This window comes from Herpailurus yagouaroundi, unplaced genomic scaffold (assembly GCF_014898765.1).
Source record: "Herpailurus yagouaroundi ecotype Mexico unplaced genomic scaffold, PumYag 162559, whole genome shotgun sequence".
Lineage (NCBI taxonomy): Eukaryota > Metazoa > Chordata > Mammalia > Carnivora > Felidae > Herpailurus > Herpailurus yagouaroundi.
The window spans coordinates 43,960-66,625 of NW_024423280.1; the positions used below are offsets into that span (position 1 = coordinate 43,960).

General features: G+C 44.8%; 1 long non-coding RNA gene across 1 annotated transcript; it reads right to left on the minus strand.

The window, feature by feature from the left end:
* Positions 1 to 12,516: 12,516 nt before the first annotated feature.
* On the minus strand, positions 12,517 to 22,110 carry LOC121026844 (uncharacterized). The gene is made up of 3 exons (XR_005788463.1): positions 21,979 to 22,110; positions 15,139 to 15,265; positions 12,517 to 13,671 (listed from the first exon to the last, which is right to left on the minus strand). It is a non-coding gene; the product is annotated as an uncharacterized LOC121026844 (long non-coding RNA).
* Positions 22,111 to 22,666: the final 556 nt, after the last annotated feature.

The window sequence follows — 22,666 nt, forward strand, 5'->3', positions numbered from 1 at the left end:
GAAATTTAGCAGCCAAAGAAATTAGGGTGCTCCCTTCCCCTATCCTGGGAGCCTACAAGAAACGTGGGCTTATATGGCACTACCCAATGGCAGGGGTAGGAAGGGAGACTGTGTCCTTGGGCCCTGGTGGTATCCCTCTTTACCACTGCTCCTCTGGCTACATGAAGCTACAGCTGATCCCAGTCCCTCACCATCTGTCTTCTGGGCCCTCCCGGCAACTCAGAGAGGACCTCAGAGCCCTCCTCCTCCCTTACCACAGACCTGGCATCCACTAGCCACCCAATCTCTGCCTCCCCATGTTCCTCGACCATCCCACCCCTTGCAAGCCTGGGAGAAGTTAGAACCCTTTCTCCAGATCTGGCTGCTCCCATCTAGTCAAGGCATGGCTCTTCACCCTCCCTTCTGAGATGTTTCCAGATTAATGCCCCTCCGAAGGCCTGCTGCCCCTCCGCCTGAGGTGGGAAAGGGGAAAACAGACGCTTACCGCATTGAGGCAAGTTTCGAATATTCTCACCCCTGTTGGCTTCACCAAGGTTGTGGTGAGATGACGGCCTCCCATCTTCTGGGTCTTCAAGTGCCTTTCACCTTTTGCACCTGTGGAGAACTGCGGAGCCCCGTGGGAGATGGAGAGGGGTAGGTGGGTGGAGTAAATGCAGTTGACTAAGGGGGAGACCTTACTGAATTCCAACTCCACTGCTTCCGTTGCTATGACCTTAATTTCCCCATCCGTGGAATGCGTGACAGGCCCGTCACTGCCCGGGATGGTAGGGATGGGGAAATCAGACGCAGCACATACCCAGCCCTTGGCCATGTTTAGCTCTCTCTCTCCTCTCTTCCCTTTCTCTCATCTGCTAACCCCAAAGCAACTCCAAGCCAGAGGAGATCAAGGAGTTTTACAGATTTGGAAAACTGTCTCAAGATGTTCGTAACAGACCGTTGAGTGAAAAGGCAGGCGATCAACATCCCGCCTGATTTCATTTCTGTAATGTTGTGCACATATCCATTTGAACCAGAAATATTTGGAAGCATATTCACCAAAATGTTAATAGTGGTCTTCTTTGGGGGCTTGGATTTCAGGTGATCATTACCTTGTCCTTTATACCTTTACAAATCGTCTTAATTTTTTGCAATGAATATGTCTTTTTATTTTGTTTATTTAGCTTTTTTGAGAGAGGGCGTGCACGTGTGCTCGCCAGGGAAGGTAAGAGGGAGGGAAAGAGAGAATCTTAATCAGGTTCCATGCTGTCAGCACAGAGCCCGACGCGGGGCTCAGTGTCACAACCATGAGATCACGACCTGAGTGAAGATCAAGAGTCGGAGGCTTAAACCAACTGAGCTACCCAGGCGCTGAAAGAATATGTCTTAAAAAACAAAAAACAAAAAAAACATACAAAAAAAAACCTTGAAAATGTTGTAAAACGCAATTATCTAGGATGAGAGTGGTTAGTTTAGAAAATTTCTAAAGGTGAATGCATGACACTGTTTGAGGACACAGGGCAAAGATACGAGCATACGATGCAAGCTCTCTGGGCGCCTGGGTGGCTCAGTCAGGTAAACGTTCGACTCTTGATTTCTGCTCAGGTCACGATCTCATGGTTTGTGAGATGGAACCCCGTGTAGGGCCCCTCACTGACAGCACGCAGTCTGCCTGGGCTTCTCTCTCTCCCTCTCTCTCTGGCTCTTCCCCATTCATGTGTGCTCCCTCTCTCTCTCTTTCTCTCTAAAAATAAAGAAATAAACTTCATTTTTTTTTTAATTAAAAAAAAATAGAATTAAAAAAATGTAAGCTCTAAAAATAGCTGCTCTCATCACAAACCGGTCCACCCTCTTTCAGATTCATTTGGCAAGTATCAAGCAACACTGAATATGGATATTCACTCTGACTCAGTAACTCCACTTCTTGCTATATTCTTGGAAGAAACTCGGAGGCAGGAGCACAAAGACATTATGTGTAAAGGGATGTCAACCACAGCATTGTAAACAACAGGGAAGAACTAGAAACAATGCAAACATCCATTGTCTTGCTCCCTTTTGGCTGCTATACCGAAATGACCTTAGACTTGGTGGCTTATAAACAGCAAACATTTGTTTCCCCCAGTCTGGAGGCCAGGAAGTCCGAGATCATGGCACCAGCAGATTCAGTATCTGGTGAGAGAAGACATTTCACAGTTTGTGGGCTATAACTAGTCACATGTCCCTGCAAGGGGTGCTTTTAAATTAGAATACAGCTAAATGTATCTTTATGTTGCAATTGTTCTTTAAAAGTAGTCATGTGTGGCTTTGTCTAAACATGGGAAATCAGATTCCCAACATGTTTTCAATCATTTTTTTTTAATGGGTTAAAGAATCTTGTAACGATTTCTGGGTGTGTTTAGTAAGCTCCTCGTTATGCAAAGACATCGCATTCAGAAGCAGGAAGCCACTTTATTTGTCTAAGAAATCATTTCACTATCCCAGACAGTGGCAACGTGCATTTCTGAAACCCATGGTTCTTTGCACAGAACTGAACCACTGTGGGAAATAGCTATCTGATTCCACACTTCCTTCTACTTTCTTGTAAGCTTTAGTTCACTGTTAATTCCTGATACTACCCAAGAGTAAATGTCCATCTCAACCTGCACGTTTCCCTATTTCTGCCTCCACCTAACCTTACAGATTCACTCTTGACTTTGTTTTTTATTATTAATTTTCCTATGTCCACTTGTCATTAAAACGTTCTGCAGATACCTGCAAGGCATCTTGCCCTGGAGTTGCTGAAATCCCTTGTCTATTTAAAGAACCCGAATCTCACGTTATGGTGTCAGGTTCTGGGCAGAGCAAACAGAGGGACCCCCCAAGCCGGAAAGCAGGGCTCCCCAGAATCGGCACACCCCTCAGGGAACACAGTGTCAGGCCAGCAGGGAACCCCGCTTGCAGAATTTGTCTTTTAAGGAACTATCAGGACATTCCTACTGGGAGGAAGCACATGTGAGATCATCTATGGGGTGAGCCTCCCTGCCTCCTGCCAGAACTTCACACCGCAGACCCTGTGAATCCTGCTTCTGTCTGTGGAGCCACCATTGCCCAGTCACTCGCAGGCAAAACCAGAGCTCCTCTCTGCCTCCTCTTTGTCCTCCAGGCCGCTGCGGAAGATGATCCTGCCTTCTTGGAATCTGCCCTTCCCTGGCCCTTGTCCAGGCCCTTCTCCTTGCATCTGCCTCTCTGCACCTGTTTCTTGGCTAGTCTCCCAGCCTCCAGTTTCTCCCACACCCAGAGTCCTCTGCCCTCTGCCCTACTGGGACTCCACCTTACTTCCCTTAAAACTGCGGCGGCGCCCCCTACAGGACAAAGGAGGAAACTCAGCGGGGCTGCTCCAATGGGATCCACACGTACCTATTCGCCTCACTTTTTCCTGCAGATTTTCAAGCACACTGTGAAAGGGTCTGTCACTGGGCAGGAATGCCTTTGGCTCAAACTTCACCTTTACAAAGAGCCTCAAATTTAGACTTCTGACGTAATCTGCAAATGGTGCTACGCGCAGAGTCTCAGAGATAAACGTACAGAGGTTCCCATGCAACTTTATCTGAGGTCCTGTTCCTGGGCCACATTATCTGTGGGGAACTGTAAGTTAACATAGTTTAAGTAAAGTATGTAATTATTCTGTAATTATATTTTTTTCTGTAACTGTAAAGCATAATAATCAGGCATTACGTTTTGTGTTTAAAGGACTTAATTGTTCAGTGTAACATATTTTAAAATGATTACAAGAGCTATCACTCTGTTAAGCACTTCTTTCTCTTATCCTTTTCTTTCTTCCTTCCTGTTTAGGGGTGGGGAGGGAAATTCATCTTTTAGAAAGCAGAATCTTTTTTTTTTTTTTAACTTTTTAAATTTATTTTTGAGACAGAGAGAGACAGATCATGAACGGGGGAGGGGCACAGAGAGAGGGAGACACAGAATCCAAAACAGGCTCCAGGCTCCGAGCCGTCAGCCCAGAGCCCGATGCGGGGCTCGAACTCACGGACCGTGAGATCATGACCTGAGCCAAAGTGGGACGCTTAACCGACTGAGCCACCCAGGAGCCCCTCTTTTTTTTTTTTTTTTTTTTTTAAAGGCCTGGTTTTCCTGGTCTCTGCCTTGGGTGCGTCTCTCTCCGCGGCCCCCCCCCCCCCAAAGCATGACTAAGCTCCCCCTGCCTAGAATTCTCTCCTCCCTGCTGAGCTCAGGCCAGGCTCCTCCAAGGCTCAGCCCTCGCCTCCCCACCCTTGGCGCTCCCACAGTCCACAGCCTCACCTCGCTGAACTGCAGCACGGCCTGGACCCTTGTGTGGGCCTGCCATAAACTACCTTGAACTCATATCTTTCTTCCTACGCAGTCATGTCTTTCCAACTAAACTGGAAGTGGGACCTGTTTCCATCCTCACTTCTTGTATCCCCAGCTTCCCTCCTTGTGCCCTGAGGTCCCATAAATCCCACAGTGGCTTGTAAGCCTTTACTCAGGCTTTTGAGGACCCAGCTCATCATGCCTGTTTGTGGACTCCCCTTAGGGGAATGTCCTTTAGGGTGGATATTCTCTTTTTAAAAAAAATGTTTACTTATTTATTGTGAGAGAGAGAGAGAGCAAGCAGAGGAGGGTCAAAAAGAGGGAGAGAGAAAGAGAGAGAGAGAGAGAGAGAGAGAGAGAATCCCAAGCAGGCTCTGAGCTTGATCAGAGCTCACCCAGGGCTTGATCTCATGACCATGAGGTCATGACCTGAGCCGACATCAAGAGTTGGACGCTTACCTGACTGAGCCACCAGGACGGACATTCTTAACCACAGGTCCTTGGATAGGCTTCAGGGGGCTCCATGAACCCTCCAAAATTGGGCAAAATCTTCTATGCATGTGCAGTTTTGTTTTATGGTGTGAGGTTTATACTTTCATCAAAGTCACAAAGGGCCTATGACCTAAAACTCGTGATGAACTCCTGCCCGGAGGTGCTCTGGCATACAGCACAGAAAGGAAGGAAAGGACTCAGTCACCTCATCTGCAAAATGGGAATAATGATGGGTGCCTGCATGTGAGGGGTGGTCAGCAAATGGCAATTGTTAGCATTTCTGACCTACTCCCAGAAAGTACTCATAGGAAGGAGTCCCCCACCCCAATGACTTAGGTCAGAGGTTCCCAAACTTGGGTAATCATCAGAATCACCTGGGGAGCTTTAAAAATACATGTTCCTGCCCTCTGTTCCAAACCCAAAGAGAAGAATCCCCAGAGATCTACATCTTTATCAAGTTTCCTCCCTAACGGTTCTGATGATCAACAAGGTCTGGGAGTCATTGCTCCCCCTTGCCCCCCCAGGCTTGTACCCTACACTCCACGAGGCTTTGTCACCCCTGCCTTTACTCATTCTGAGAAGTACATGTGTTTAAGGAAATGGCCAGAGCCTCTGAGGGAACAGCGGGCTGCAAAAAATCCCTCAGAACAAAGAATTAAGTATCTTTATAATTATATCCAGGCCTATATTTAGGCCATGGCTCATATGGCCTCTTGAACTTCAAATAAATACCTATTTTGTTCCTTGTTTAAACAGGTGTAACAATATTGGGGGATACTAGACTTATCCAGGCAGGAAGGCAGCTCCCACAGCTGTCAGAAAGCACTGCCTCACAAGAGGAAAAGCTAATTATACTGTCATAGAGCAAAATAAATGTACAATTTCTACCCCTGAGCTCACTGAACCACTCAGGGCAAACTTTTTTTTCTGGGCTGCTCTCTGGCAGGACCCAGGGCCAGCTGGCTTGGCCCAGGCTCAGATGTTTCAGAAGCGACTGCCGTGGGTGATTCCGGATTGGTGAGGCCTCCCGTCCCCAGAATGCCTAACACTGTCACTTGAACACTGCCCCCCCCACACACACTCAGTCACACACTCTTATCCACACACACACATCCTCTCGTACACTTGCACGCGTTCCTGTACACAAACGTGCAATGTTCTTACGCACACTCGAGTGACATTCACACAAGCTTTCACACACACTCACGCTCATGCACACGCTCATGCACACGCAGAGACACACACACCCCTCTTCTGATGCCAGAATGTACCACCCAACCATGAGAGTCTGATCCTGTGGGCTTCAGACCTCGAGTTCCCTGTCAAAATGGCCGAAACGTTCCTGTTTTTAGCCATTAAAGTCTCATGTCTGGGAACACCCTGTCCCCCAAGGTCCTGGGCAAACTGAGATGGCTAGTCACCATAGAAAGCATCTGCCTGGGAAGAGACCCAATGCACTTTCCCAGCCATGCAGTGTCCTGTGAATAAGGTTCTGCCCGCTCTCCTGACAGGCACACTTGCTCTGACAGCCCCACAGTTATTGACTTGGCAGAGCTGACTCATCCAGACAAGTCCGCACAGCGACAGCAGGTGTCTCCATAGATCAGGTAAAGGATATAATTTTGGGGAAACCTGGGTAGCTCAGTTGGTTAAGCATAGACTCTTGATTTCAGCGCAGGTCATAATCTCACGGTTCATGGGATTGAGCCCTGTGTCCTACTCTGCACTGACAGCGAGGAGCCTGCTTGGGATTCTCTCTCTCTCTCTCTCTCTCTCTCTCTCTCTCTTTCACTCTCCCTCTCTCTGCCTCTCCCCTGCTTACACACATGCATGCTCTCTCTCTCTCTCTCAAAATAAATACAACTTTAAAAAAAGCATATAATCTTGGGAATGCAAGCTGGTGCAGCCACTCTGGAAAACAGTATGGAGGTTCCTCAAAATACTAAAAATAGAACTACCCTAAAACCCAGCAATTGCACTACTAGGTATTTATCCACGGGATATAGGTATGCTGTTTCGAAGGGACACACGCACCCTCATGTTCATAGCAGCACTATCCACAATAGCCAAAGTATGGAAAGAGCCCAAATGTCCATCGATGGATGAATGGATAAAGAGGTGTGGTATATATATATATACAATGGAGTATTACTCAGCCATCAAAAAGAATGAAATCTTGCCATTTGCAACTACGTGGATGGAACTGGAGGGTATTATGCTAAGTGGAATTAGTCAGAGAAAGACAAAAACCATATGACTTCACTCATAAGAGGACTTTAAGAGGCAAAACAGATGAACATAAGGGAAGGGAAACAAAAATAATGTAAAAACAGGGAGGGGGACAAAACAGAAGAGACTCATAACTATGGAGAACAAACTGAGGGTTACTGGAGGGGTTGTGGGAGGAGGGATGGGCTAAATGGGTCAGGGGCACTAAGGAGTCTACTCCTGAAATCATTGTTGCACTATATGCTAACTAATTTGGATGTAAATTTTAAAAAAATAAAAAAATAAAACAAGTTAAAATTTAAAAAAAAGTATATAAGCTGGTGGGATAGGGATCCTACAGTGGTTCTACTGTGCATTAGAATTATCTGGGAGACTTTGAACTGTACCTTGATGCCCAGGTCCCAGCAGACACCATGTGGTTTAACTCCCTGGGATGGGGCCTGGCCCTGACAGATTTCTCTAGCTTCTGAGGGGATTTGACTGCAGCCAGGATTGAGAGTCACTGAGTCCAGGCAAAGTGTACATCAGCCAGGTCATTCCCTGGTGCCTTCCTGACCCTTTGCAAGTGTGTGTGGGGCTTACATAGCTGGCAACATGGCGGAGGTCACGTCAAGAGAGAGGAGCGCTGAATCTCCCCACTCTTGGACTTTGAAATGGACACACTATCTTGTAAACCAATAGACCCAAATTGAGTTTGCACACAAGGAGTGTCCCACTATGCCCCTAGCTGGAGGCTCAACCTGAACCTTATTTGCAAATGAAAGGAGCTTTCCAAACAGCAGTGCCATCTACAATGGCAGAAAAAGGCAGTTGTCCTTCTGTATGAGAGTGAGTATTCCCGTAGATGGAACAGGATGGGGATGAAGAACACCCTGGCTTGTAAGTTCCTCCTTGAGAAGCGGCAAAAAAGGGGTTGGAGAAAATAGCAAGGGTTTTGGAATTAGCTGACGTAGAGCACGTATTCTTTCTCTCCTCCTGTCAGCACTGACGTGTGGCCTTGGGGAAGTTATTTTTTGACTATGCTGAGCCTCAGTTTTACAAAGTGCGTAACAATACCCGGCACAAAATGTTCTTGCGAGTATATCAGTGACCAAGCACTGGACCTGGTTTAGCGTTGGTGGTAAGTTAATGACAAATGACAGCTATTGAAAAAAAAAGGAACGCGGATGCTGTTTTATTCTTTGTGTTGTACCAGTGTTCCCATCAAATCCCCCCAAAAAAGTATTCTATGCACAAGTCACGTAAACAATTAAGTTACTGGATGGAGAGTACTGAGTTCCTCTTGTCACTGTAACAAATTACCACAAACTTAGTGACTTAGAATGACGCAAATTTATTATCTTCTAGTTCTGGAAGTCAGAAGTCTGAAATGGGGTTCACTGGACTAACATCAACACGTGGGCAGGTTGCATTTCTTCTGGAGGCTCTGGAGGAGGATCTATTCCCTTTCCTTTTCCATCTTCTAGAGGCTTCCAGCATTCTCTGGCTCTTGGCCTCTTTCTCCTTCTTCAAAGCCAGCAGTTCTTGGGGCTCCTGGGTGGCTCAGTCAGTTGCGTGTCTGATTCTTGATTTTGGCTCAGGTCATGATCCCAGGGTGTGGGATCAAGTCCGGCGTTGAGCCCCACATTGAGCTCTGCTTGAGATACTCCCTCTTCCTCTCCCTCTGCCCCTCTCCCCTGCTCTCTCTCTCTCTCTCCCCCTCTCTCTCTCTAAAAACAAAAAACAAAAACCCAGCAATTCAGCATCTTTCTCTGACTCTGACTCTCCTGCCTCCCCCTTTCACTTATAAAGACACATGTGATCTCACTGGGCCCAGCCAGATAATCCAGGATAATCTCCCCATCAAGGATCACATCTGCCAAGTCTCTTCTGCTATGCAAGGCAACACATTCACAGGGTGTGTGGATGAGGAAGTGGACATTTTTGGATGACCACTGTTCTGCCTACTCCATGGGGACAGCTTTGTCACTTTTAAGCTTTTTATCTTCTAAAAGTCTTCCTCCAGTCTTTGACACCTGCTCCCACTCACCTGGTAGCAACTGCTGCGGAAAGCTAAAAACTTGTTTGAACCATTAGCATATCCAGAACATTCAGAAATTGCCAGTCAGGAAATTCAACAGTTTTCCTTTGTGCCTGCATGTGAATCTTCTCGATGGTTGTGATTTCCTAGTACATGCCACAGCAGAGGCATAGTCTTCACTTGTAAATTTGTTACTAGCACATTTGAGGGGACTGATCGGTGACACAGTGCCCTGCAGAGATGACCTTGACAAGTCTGAGGACCTCTGACTCCTGACAAGTCTAAGTACTGCCCGTAGGGGCTGCCAGGTTTAAAACTTTACAAGACCGCCCTTCCCCTGGGAGGGGTACCATTGGCAACTCCTCCCATGGGTTTTTTATTCCTGCTCCAGGAAGGAAAGGCCTGAGTGTGCAACAAGCTCTTAGGTTCTTCAAATGAGTCGAGAACTTAAGTCTGGAGTTTGGACAGGAAACTGGAACTCAGTGGGAGGTCTGTGAGGGGGTGGGGGGGTGCTTCCAGGCTTTCAAAACACAAAACAGGTGGCTTTCGGCAGTGCAGGCCCGGCTGGGGAGTGGTGGGGAGGGGAGGGGTGAATACCAAGTCAGCAGGCTTCTGGATGGGTGGGGCTGGGCCTGCAGCCTGGGCTGGCTGCCTGAGAGTAGAGAGTGACAGGTGAGGGCTCTGAGCTTCCCTGCTTGCCGCTCAGGAAAATCCTGGGACTGCCAACAGGCGTGGGGAGGCGCGTCGACTCTGGACCGAGACATACTCAACAGTGGGAGTCCAGCCAAACTGAAGGCCCCCTGAAGGAGAAGACCGGGGAGCAGAGTGGCAGGAGCTCCTTCCTCTGATGAATCAGCAGTGATGTGGGCGACAGGGAATCTGAAGCCATGAGTCCAGCCAGAGGCACCATCAGCCAAGTCTGACAGGCTTTAATTATTTTAGGGTAAGAAATCTGTGCTTTGTAAACACGCCAGATGTCCATGCTTTTGTATATTTTGATTTCTTGTTTGTTTTACTTTTGGTTGTTGTCGATGATGTTGTTTTAGTAAAACTTGAAATAAGAAGAGGGTAACAGAGTCCTTGTCCTTTCCTGGAAAGGCCCAGCTGGAGAATCAAGGAGTCCTTGTGCAGCTGAGGCCCCTGGTGAAGTGACTCATAGGAATGTGACCAATCTCAACTCCAGAAGTGGCTGCTTGTGAATCTCCTGGGAAGTCTTTAATTACCTCTTGAACACATTGTGTGAGTGAGCGAAATGGTGATTTTAGTGGCATGTTAGTCATGGGGACAATAAGAGCAGGCATTGAAATGGACAACTTAGCCACGTCCCATCCAAATCACCCAGAAGGCTGGATGACAGTGCTTCTTTAAGTAGCTTGGCAGATAATGCAAAATGCCTCCTGACTCCCCAAAGGGCCTTAGCTGCCCGTTTTCTCTTTACCCTCTCTAGCCCTTAAACAAACAAAAAAATAAATAGAAGTCTACAGTCTTTGCAACAGACCTGCCTGACATCAATTAACACTAACCTCCGGCAAGTGGCAATCCTCACAAAGCTCCAAGATGTTTTCAGCGCGAGGATTTTCCTGTGTTCTCGAAAGTATGAGTAAAGTATGAGTATACTAACGGCCACTTTCCTGACAAGGCAACCAGGCTCAAGATACTAAATGGTGACACTAGTTAAGTGATCCCGCGAGAAAGGGATAAATCCGTGCACAGAATACGGTCCGAGGGCCCCCATTCCCTGCATGTTCCATTAGACATTTGAAATCTCTCAGTCAAGCATGGAGCAAATGGGTGTCCAGGACTGGAGGCTGACTGACAAACCCCTGAGGTCTGATTCCAAGCTGTTGTCCAGAGAAAACTTCCACTGTTCACACTTGAGGGGGGTGGCCGGAGTGGCAACAAAGAGAAGGGGGGAGGGGAGAATTAATTCAGGAGCTGGGAGCTGAGAAACAGATTTGGTAAGCACATACTTCAAAGCTCACTAGAGAACTCCAATAAAACATAGACTCTCTGCAGCAACCAGGGAGTGATTTAAATCCACTTGGAATTTCTAGGAGGAAGGAGTGAGACTTACCAGCTCTGCTCAGAGCCTCATGAATAATTTCACCTGACACAGGACACTGAACCAGCAGAAATCAGGGATGTACAAAGGATAAAGTGTTTCCAACTCATCTTTGTTACTCCAGTCTTATTCGTAAGTGGGGAACCAGGTTGGGTAAGGGAAGCCTAGACAGGAAATTCACCATTTTTAGACGCATTATTTTTGTCCTTGTGCGAGAGATGTTGGATAGGAAACACATTTTCTGGCAGCCAAAAGCTCGCTGGCTGGGTTGGCTAAGAGAAAGGCCACGCACCCACGTACTACGAGGATGTGGACAACATTGAGAACTCCCTCTGGGCTAGCGGACAGTGAAAGGGAAACTTCTAGAGAAGTAAGCACCTAAGCCCCCATCGGCACAGGTGGTGCTACGGAAGTTACTCTTGTTGCCTTGAACCCCCGGCTGTTGCCTTGAACCCCCGGCTGCGATCCCCTCACACTCCATCTCCTTCCTCCACACTGCACATCCACTGCCCGCCAACAGATCATCAAGTTTTTGTCAGTGAGGCGGCCAGTCCTGGCTCTGGGAAAGGGTGTCCCCCCGCGGGTCCTCACTGCGCTTAGATGGGCGGGTAGGGACGGCCTGAACCCTCTCGAAGATCCCAGGGGGTCTCGGTCCGCAGGAATCACCCCTGCCCCCCTTCTCGGGGCGCAGCCTTTCCCGCCCGCCCAAGCGCAGCGCACCCGCGCGCGACCCAGGTGCCCACCGTGGAGGTGGCAGCGCCGGCGGCCCTGGCAGCCAGGGCCCAGAGGTCGCTCTGCTTTCCCCCTGATGGCCGCAGGGGGGCAGGAAAGAAGGACTAAGGATAGAGGCCAGCGGAGGAGCCGGCCGCGCGGAGGGTGCGGGGTTGGGGGGCAGGGGTTGGGGGAGCACAGAGAGCGGGGCGCGGGGCGCGGAGCCCGGGCGGCGCAGGCGGCTGGGACACCGACTGGCGGAGGGCGTAGGAACCGCCCCGACTGAAGGAGCTCGGCCCGAGACACCCGCCGCCAGCCGCCTCGACACCGGGCTCTGACGTCCGCAGCGACTCGGGGACGGGAGCCCTGGAAGCGCCGCACCCTCCCGCCGCTGCGGGTGCCTGTCTGAGAGACGCGAGGGAGCCGGGGGTCCGAGGGGCCCCGCCGTCCCTAAGAGCCAGAGACAATCACTGCAGCCTCCGGAAGGAAAGCCGCGCTGGGAAGAAAAGACGCGAGCTGCTCCCTGCGTCCCCTCTTTCCCAAGATCCAAACCCGCCCTGCAGCCTCTGGCGACTGAGCATTACTCTCGTTTTGCAGATACTGAGGCCTGGACGTGTTGTGAGCCTCAGGGACACAGGCATAAATCAGTTATGCTAATCCTGATCTCTGTGGTTCAGATACTTTAAATCCGGGAGCCACCTGTTTACATCTAATTGGCTGGACACCGTTCTTTTTTCTGTTTTCTCCAACCGAGGCCATTCCAACTATTTTATCTCCTAGTACAGACTTCCGTATACTTCGATCATTCCACCCCAAGACGTTACAGTAAACAGGTTCTCTTCCCCTCATCCCATCGGCCCCATTTCTCTACTTTCTGCTTCCACATTTAACTCCTGACCCATCTGGACCAAAACTCCCCAAAAGTTCTAGACTAGAGAGCCCAACATACACAGAAATGGCCCAGGAAAAAAGGCGGCGGTGGGGTCAGGGAACGGGGCTATCAAAAAACCAAACTGCATTTTTGTGGTGTTTTCTTCTTTTTAACCTGATGGACATTAAATTGCTGTGTAAAATATTTCATCTGTTCAGAAACTTTATTCTAAAATGACTTGCGCATTTGTTTCACTGATGCTATTTATTTTGGAATTTCAAATAACCCTTAGAGACCATGGACAGTTTTTATGTTCATTAAAACTACACTGGGGTTCAAAAGGGTTGTGAGACCTTGCTGTTATGATGTTAATAAACCAACAAAATAGATAAAGATCAAATAGAAAGCAGCATGAGGAGGAAACCAATAAAATGTAGGCCAGTGGGATTTACAAAGTTGTCCTAAAAAACAAAGTCTTTGTCTTCCTCTCCCTTTCCTCATCCTGTTAGCAAATCGTGCTCAAGTAAGGAGAGAGTGCTTGGACGAGTCCATTGCCTGCTCCTTGGTACTGTGAGCCAGAAAGCCAGGCTCCTGGTTCCAGCTCACTCTTGCTCAGCTCAGGTGAACACCCAGCTGGTCACACTGGGGACAGAACGTGATCTGGGTGGGGCAGCACTGCCAAATAAGACGGCCCTCCACCTTCTGGAAACTGTAGCGCAGTGCTCCCAAGGCGTGGGTCTGTGGGTTGCGCCTTTACGTTAGTCCTCCAGTACCTTCCATTTCCTCAGCGTCTGCATTTCTAGCTTGGCAGTGGCCCAGGCTCCTGAGTTTTCACTTTCCTTCCTGCAGTCTTCTTTTCTGGCAGTTTGGTTCATTCATTAACATCTCCATCAGAGGGATGGGCAGGGAGCTTGAAAGTCCACTCAGCTCTTCTTAATGGTCCTTCTGGTACTGGGTTTGGTGGGAAAAGAGCCACGCTGTTGGCTAAAATGAGATTTTGGGATTATCCATGGATTTAATCTGGTCTTCTCACATCTACCATTTCCACAAGTAATTAGAGATTACTAGATACATTGAGAAGTTGCATTAGCCTTAAAGAATTTGGAGAAAATCTAAATAGGCTTAAATACCATCTTGGAGTCTAGAATGTTAAGCTCTATGCTCCAGATAATTAACATTTTTAAGGCCTTTCCCTGCTCCTGCTCCCTGCACCCTGTGGTTAACGTCACTACTGGGTAACAAGTCACTGAAAACATTTTAAATATAATATATTTTGCAGGGAGGGTGAGCAGAGTAGAAACGCAGTAAATACACTACCGTTGTATTCAGAGAGAATAGGCCAGGCAGCATTGGCGATTTGAAACGTCTCTATCATCCGAAAGTACATTCCGATCCGTGCAGTTTGAGAAGTTGAGAAGATTTTGATTATTAACATATATGAGAGACCGGCAGGTGGAGGACGATTTGTAGAGCCATGCCCTCTCTGTAAGCATGGGCGTACCACCCCTCCTCCTGGAGAACACCTTAGACACACAGTGCCTGTCCAGAGCAGTGGGTGATGCTTACAGAGGGAGCATGGCCCTTCCTCCAAGCTCAGGGGGCTCCTTCCAGAGACTGTGAGTGTAGGCAATAGCATTCTTTTGATTTTTCTTTTCCCAGTGGGAGTCCTACATTAGCACTGACATAAAAATGGCATCCTATTATGGCAGATGGCTGAGAACATGGTAATCATAGTATCTCGTGCTTCTGTAGCGTTTGACAGTTTTCAAGGCAATTTTGTATTTGTTCTCTTATTTGATCTTCATAATAACTGCGAGGTAGGATGGATATTATCACCTCCATTTCTTTCTGACGAGGAATTTAGCCATGGTCAGAAAGGTAGGAAGAGCAGAGTAGAATTAGAATCCAGCCTTCTGACACAGCCTTCCATTAAGGTTCTATACCATTAAAGTTCTATAATAAAACGTCACAGTTTCTTATGTGACTGCATTATCATGCCTGCTATATGTTCATTAACTACATTGCACTCAAGCATGATAATTTTATATTGATTTAATTGTGCAAATTATACTCATGAAAAAATGGTCTCTTTTTTTAATAGTCTGTCTCCTTGGGGATACTATTATTGCAATAACTCTGTCCTTTTGTTGAATTTCTCCCCCTTAATAATCAGCAAAGTGTTAATCTAGCCACATTGGACAATTTCCCAAAGTCACTTAAACTGACTTATAAAAGATCACCCACAATTCACTTTATCCCATGGCTCTTCTTTTCCATTACTAGAATCTGAGTGCATACGGAGCTACTCCCCAAAGGAACAGGTCAAGATCACAGGTTACCGAAAACAAACAACTCCAGCACAAACCAAAGGTTTTTATGTATACGTAATAACTACACATTTTATATCCATAGGTATTTTTAGAAAGATTGATAAAAAACTCTCTGACATACCCACATGATGGTAGTCCGATTCATGCTCAAAAAAAGCTTTTCAGCTTTTTCCATCAACACCATTCATATTTTAGAAGACGAACTTTGCAGGGGCCTCCCCAAAGAATTTCCTTAAATCTCTGCCAACCTGCGGGGAGAAGGAGTAGAGATATTACATAAATATCTGCATTGAGTTCTTGGATAGAGTTGCACAATGGCCATATATGGTGAAAGGTAGATTTTCCCTTGTGACTATATTGTTGGAATATGTTAAATGCATATGTCTCCATTTCTGCTCCCAAGAAGCTGGTGTACAGATGTTTAGTATTGGGGTCGTAGAAACGCCGCGGTCTACAGTTTACATGATGTCTAATAGGTTTCTAGAATGTGCTTAAAAGGCAGTGTTCAGAATTAGGCCTCTAACCTTCTTTGACGTAATTGTCTTTCTTTGGAGTCACATCTTGAAGGAAAGGATGAAGATTTGGAAAGGGAATTAATTTTCTCAAAACCAGACTTACTCTTTTCCTTCTGTACTTTATAGTAATCCTTTAAACTCAAAAAAACTTCAGCTAATTATGGATTTCTACCTGACTAATGTTGCCATTTGAGTGGCTACATGTCACTCTTTCTGGTTTCTGACCCCCTGTCAGGCCAATTCTGCCTGATTTCACTCATGTGCTGCTGCTTTTTATAATCTGAACATTATTTCCACTCAAATGTTTCCAGCTTTGCAAAAAACCTAGGAATCTGAAAGGCGGGGGGGAAACCTCTCAAAACTACTATTTGGATAATTATCACTTTCAGTTATTCTGATTTTTTTTTTCTGCAAAACGGATACTATGAGAAGAACATTTGAAAAAAGTTAAAGGTTTTACTTTGAAAGCTAAATTTCCTAACTCACATTTTATTTTATTTTTTTAAATTTTTTTTTCAACGTTTATTTATTTTTGGGACAGAGAGAGACACAGCATGAACGGGGGAGGGGCAGAGAGAGAGGGAGACACAGAATCGGAAACAGGCTCCAGGCTCTGAGCCATCAGCCCAGAGCCCGACGCGGGGCTCGAACCCACGGACCGCGAGATCGTGACCTGGCTGAAGTCGGACGCTTAACCGACTGTGCCACCCAGGCGCCCCATCTAACTCACATTTTAAAAATAGAGCTTAGGCAGTCTCCCTGGTAATTAAAATACAATTTCCCCTCTATTTTCTATGCTCAATAAACTCAACTGTTACAATATATTTTGAAATGTACAACATGGAGTCTAGGGCATTAAACAAAAAAGTTAAAAGGCTTTGAGGGGATTTTTAAAGATCCAGTTTCCTAATAAGCAAAATAGACCCTGGAAAGATTTCATGGTGTTTAATATGTTTTTTCCCTATCTTCTAAATGCAATAATCTCTAACCACCACTTGATCATCAGAGATTTATATTCACTATAATTTATGTCAACTTATATCTGGGATTCTTTTTTTTTTTTCTACAACGTTTGGCAGCAAACTGCTGGTGGAAACTAGAATGTTTCACATTAGCAGCCCTCTTAAATTATTTCTATGAAATAATTTACTGTGGATTACAAATTCTTATATGGCATTTAAAGTTAATGATTAGGCAGAGAGATATATCAAAAATATGATTAGTCACATATGTACCTGACTTGCATGGTTTTAACTCTATGTGTGTTTTACAAGAATTGCTTTTCAAAAAGATATTTCTGGGCTTATGCATTTTTCCTATTAAAGCCAACGTATTTTTAAAGGAAAAGAGAAATAGACATACATGCTCCTATAAACTGTCTCCTCTAATTAAATGTCTATAAGATTATTTTCTATTTCTTGATGGCCATTTACAGCATAGGTATTGCTGCATGGTCTGAAACTTAAAAGAGCTCACAATGGTGAAGATCTCTTGCAGCACAACTTGAAGTCAAGATGTAAAAATCCTAAGAGAGTATAAGAGTTTTAATGAAAATTGTAATGTCTCTCTTTCACTGCCAGGAATCAGTAACGAAGTGATGTACCCCCAACAGAACAAGAAATGAAATGAAACCCAGGGCTCCTTATACAAAGCTCAGAATGAGCTCCTTCCTGACTCGATTTCATTTTCTCTACATAGCTTAAGGCTTAAAGCTGTTAGATATTTCTGTGCTTAATTTCACTTATCACCCAGGGAAGTAAGACTTAGATGGGTGGCCATGAAAGTTGGGTTAATAGAAAATAAAAAAATAATTAAAAAAAAAAAAAAAGAAAGTTGGGTTAAAATTTTATTTGCATGGAAGCAGCTCCTCCCAGAACATCTCTTCTGTATCTCAGACAGATATTTCTTTTTCTCCTCCCTTCTTCTCTTTTCCTATTTCACAGTGGTTTTCTTAACTCAACTATTTATGATTCATTTCATGAAAGGCTAGGTTTTCTCCGAGGGTACTATAATGTCTCAAAGTGGTTTTAGAAACTAGCAGTAACAAGAAACTATTTTCTTTTGTGATGTAAAATAGAGTCATTGTTAATAGCCTACAACCTGCAATTAACTATTAAAAAAGGAATTTATGAGGGCTGGTTATTATCCTCCTGAAATAACGTTGTTACAAGTCTGCCCTTGTCAGTCATCTGCAGGAATCACGTGCTGGATCCCAAACAAAGGGAGGGTCTGGATCCACACAGAGGCTCGTGGCAAATTACCCAGTGACAGCCTGGCCTGATAGCCCCTTATGCCCTTTGTCACCTTTTCAAAACAAGAGAATAATAGCCACATGTGTATTTTATCCTGATTGGACTAAAAGGCACCTGTTTGTGAAGCTGAGTTTGAATTGGGAATTAGAAAAATATTTGCATGGCTGGTAACAGCAAATTACGTGGGAGTGCCTTGGGGACACTGGGGCAGTAGCAGGCAGGGCTTAGGAAAGACAACTGGAAGCATCCTGCACACACTGAAAACTGCGTGTCAACTCTTTTCCTTCTTTCTAACATTAATATAAGTCCTAAGAAGAGCTTCCTCTTCCTCTCCTTGCGCTGTAAGCGCTTTCCTTGGCCGAAGCTGGGTCTCTCTGGCCAGCCCCTTGTGAGTCCTCTTTGGCATCAGCAAAGAAGAGAGGAATAGAGAGAGCATCCTATCAAGCAGCTGAGCATGGCATGGGCGGAAGAGGGAGGAGGGGGCAAGGAGAAAGGCACAGGATTATTCACCAGAGGCTGGATTAGTCTAAAGCTCAGCAACTGGAACAGGTCTGCTGCTGTTGCAGAAGCACCAAAGGTAGAGGGTCTGCCTTGGAAGGAGAGCTACAGAGCATGAAGAATAATGAGATCGTGCGTGGCTGGGGAAGGATGGGAGATGGTCTAGGAGGTGGATGAGGAGAAGGAAGAGGGGGAGAAGGAGGAGGATTAAAGAGGAGGCAAAGGCCTGAGAATGGTTTGATTGGTTTCCAAGAGCCAAAGATATAAAATTCCAGGTTCTAAACCTTTATAATATAAATCATCATTCCCTGAAGAAAGTAATAGAATCTCACTGGTAAAGTAATGGCCTTCTTTACTTAAAAAAAAAAAAAAATTTTTTTTTGCAGGGGGGAATGCAAGCTGGTGCAGCCACTCTGGAAAGCAGTATGGAGGTTCCTCAAAACACTAAAAACAGAACTACCCTACGACCCAGCAATTGCACTACTAGGTATTTATCCACGGGATATAGGTATGCTGTTTCGAAGGGACACATGCACCCCCATGTTTATAGCAACACTAGTAACAATAGTCTAAGTATGGAAAGAGCCCAAATGTCCATCGATGGATGCATGGATAAAGAAGATGTGGTATATATATACAATGGAGTATTACTCAGCCATCAAAAAGAATGAAATCTTGGCATTTGCAACTACATGGATGGAACTGGAGGGTATGATGCTAAGTGAAATTAGTCAGAGAGACAAAAATCATATGACTTCACTCATATGAGGACTTTAAGAGACAAAACAGATGAACATAAGGGAAGGAACACAAAAATAATAAAAAAACAGGGAAGCGGACAAAACAGAAGAGACCCATAAATATGGAGAACAAACTGGGGGTTACGGGAGGGATTGTGGGAGGGGAGTTGGGCTAAATGGGTGAGGGGCACTAAGGAATCTACTCCTGAAACCATTGTTGCACTATATGCTAACTAATTTGGATGTAAATTTAAAAAAATAAAAAAATACAATTAAAAAATAATAAAATAAAATAAATAAATAAAACAATGGCAAATCTGATGTTAATTTTTTTTTTTTTTTTTACCCCGTCCCTCCAAATTGGGGGGGGGGGGGAAGCTCTCCAAGATTTGGGTGAATGTTGCTTAATATGAAATGCCAAAGCACAGAAGATTGGCTTTAAAATGAGAATAAATGAGAATAAAAACACAAAACTAAGAACCATCACTTCTAAGACCTTCACTTAAATAAGCATAGTCTAACACACTGTGATGTTCATTACTGATTTCAGAAAGTTATCAAAAGCATCTGTTCAGTATGTTTGGAAAGCCAACTTGCTTAGTTCTGTGAAACAATGTCTGAGTTAGCGTCTATGGAAAACAGAATAGCACACACACGATTTTAATCCCATTATTTTGAAGACTTGGTAAAGCTTTGGTGTCATCTGAAATGGCTGATTTTCTTATTTTGTATACTTAGACAAACACTAATAATTTTAGGAAAAAGTTATGTAGATTTAGAAAACTGAAAATCATAATCTAGAATTGAAATTGTCACTTAAGATAGAGCTCTGATATGTAATTGTCTGAATACAATTTGTCCTTCATAGGATCAAAACTCACCTCTAAAGGAAAATCTAAAATCCACTACAATAGTTACAAAAATTTGGAAATTAAAGACCCGCCAGAAATAAATATAACAAAACAATAAATGCCATCTGCCAAAGTATTGCTAATTTATATACTAGCAGCCTGTTTGACTTTATTATACAAAACTTCAGAGCAGCCACTATCACAGATATTTATGGAATGATGGCCTGTGTAGTAGTCCCTGCCCGTCACTTAATCACCCAATAAATCCAAACCTGGAATATTTTCAGCAACATTCATCAAGGGTCACTTTTTTTTTTTTTTAAGCTTATTTATTTTGAGAGAGAGAGCACAAACAGTAGAGAGACAGAATCCCAAGCAGGCCCCACGCCACCGGAACAAGCCTGATGTGGGGCTCAAACTCACAAACTATGAGATCATGCCCTGAGTCAAGATCAAGAGTTGGTCGTTTAACCAGGTATGCCACCCGAGGTGTCCCCATCAAAGGTCACTTTTAAGTGATGTAAACTATCAATGATAGCCTTTTAAAAGACTATCTACTTTCGGTCAAAATGTTGCTATAGAAAATCATCTCCCTTTGAAGTGCTATGTATTAATTGCATCTGTAATCACGGTGTCAAAATAAAATGCAAAGAACACCTATGAAAAGCCTTTCTTAGTTGAATGTAGAAGAGAAGCACAGAAGATGATGTTCATTTTGTAACATGCTCTTATTCCGTGATTATCTATAAATAGCCAGAGCAAAAAGAGACTCAAATGAGTGGCCTTCTGGTCAAAAGATGGAAACTGATATGTTTAGCCATTGAAAACTTAGGAGAACTTGTCACTGTACTGGGAATATAAAATCCAGTAGAAAATAGGGTTTTCTAAAATGTTTTTCTAATTATCACATTGGTTCTCTGTGGTTCTGCAAATACAAATAAATAGAAAGCTAAGTTCATTTCTTCCCAACTCTCAGTTTAGCTACAAAACTCCTAAATGAAAACACAATTTTTCTGGTGTTATAGAAGTCAGGAGTGGTGAAGAACAGAGGTTCAAGTATTCCAGGAAAGGCTGTGGAGGGGTGCAGAGGCCAGTGGGAGCAACCAGAGGGGTGCTGGCGAGTGCTCCTTTGTCTCAGACTGTCTACTCCTCACCTTGATCCACTGGCCACATTCTTTCCTATTTTGGAAAAGTGGAGCTGTTAATGTTGGTTCAATACCTAAGAAACACTGAACCTCCTATCACCAGCATCACCATTGCTCCTTGTAGCAAGAGAATGCTGAAATGAGCAGTTGTTGAATCCTAGAATGTTAGAGCTGGAAGGGACATTAAAGCAGTCTCTCTGGGTACAGTTTCTAACTATGTAGGGGCTAAATCAAGCATAGATTAACCCTTAACTCTCAATCCATAGTTGTTTAATAAGGAAAGATCACCAATTGGTATAGCCAACGGATTATAGATTTTAACATATTTTGTAAGATTTATATCTAAATCGGTTAAGTGTCTGACTCTTGATTTTGGCTCAGGTCATGATCTCAGGGTCGTGAGACCAAGCTCCACGCTCAGGGAGGAGCCTGCTTAAGATTCTCCCTCTCTCTCTCCCTCTCTCTCTCTCTCTCTCTCTCTCCCTTTGCCCCGTCCCAACCCCCACCACCAACCCTCTCTCTCTCTCAAAAAACAAAACAAAAAAAGGATTTACACCTAATTATTTCATGGTTTTCTATATCATAAATTAGAGTCCAGCTCCCTAGAACCCTAAATTAAATCTGGAGCACCTGTGTCCCATGTGAGTCACAGAGACCAGTGTTGTCCAACAGAAATGCAATGTGAGCCACACGTGCCATTTAAAATTCTCTAGTAGCCACATTGTAAAAATTAAAAAGGGAAATTAATTTTCATAATTGTGCATTGGTTATTTATTGCTGTGTAACAAATTACCCCCCAAACCTAGCTTGAAACAAACATTTATTATTTTACAGTTGCTCTGCATGAGTGGTTTGGCTGGAGAGTTCTGGCTCAGGGTTCCTCCTCAGTTTGTAGTCAGGCTATCAGCTGGGCTACATTGACTGGGGCAGGAGGGTATGCTTCCAAGAAGTATCACTCACATGGCTGGTTGTTGGGTGATGTGCCTCACCTCTCCTCCACGTGACTTCTCATCCTCCAGGGACTCTTGTCTTCATTTGGCATCTTCTGCATGGGAGTCTCTTCTTTACTGGTGACTGTGCTCTGAGATAGAAGTAGAGAGGGCACAAGCTAACGTAGGGAGGAAGGAGCCCCCAAGATAAAAGCTGCATTTTGTAGATTTGTAACCTAATCTTGGAAGTTACATTCTATCACTCTTGCCTTTTTTTTCTGTTAGAATTGACCCATTAAGCCCAGCCTATATTCTAGGGGAAGGAATTACACTTATGGGTTATTGGGGGTCATCTTAAAAGTAGCCTACCGCAAGTCTGAATTAATTATCCCAATATATTGGGGTATTATTTATGGTATTATTATATAATGAACATAAAAATTATTAATGAGATATCTTACATTCTTTTCTTCACACTAAGTCTTCAGGATCCGGTATGTATTTCATACTTACAGCTCCAACCAACTGGTCTAGCCACATTCCGAACACCACTGGGCACATATGGCTAGTGGCTACTTTAGCACGGTACATCTCTAGATGCTCTGCAGTCACCTAAAGACCCAAAGACCCTAACTTAGGGGATCTTCTTCATTTACAATGTAAGTGATTGATCAGATCTGTATCAAGGGATTACCATGTTCCAGGCACGGTGCTAAACA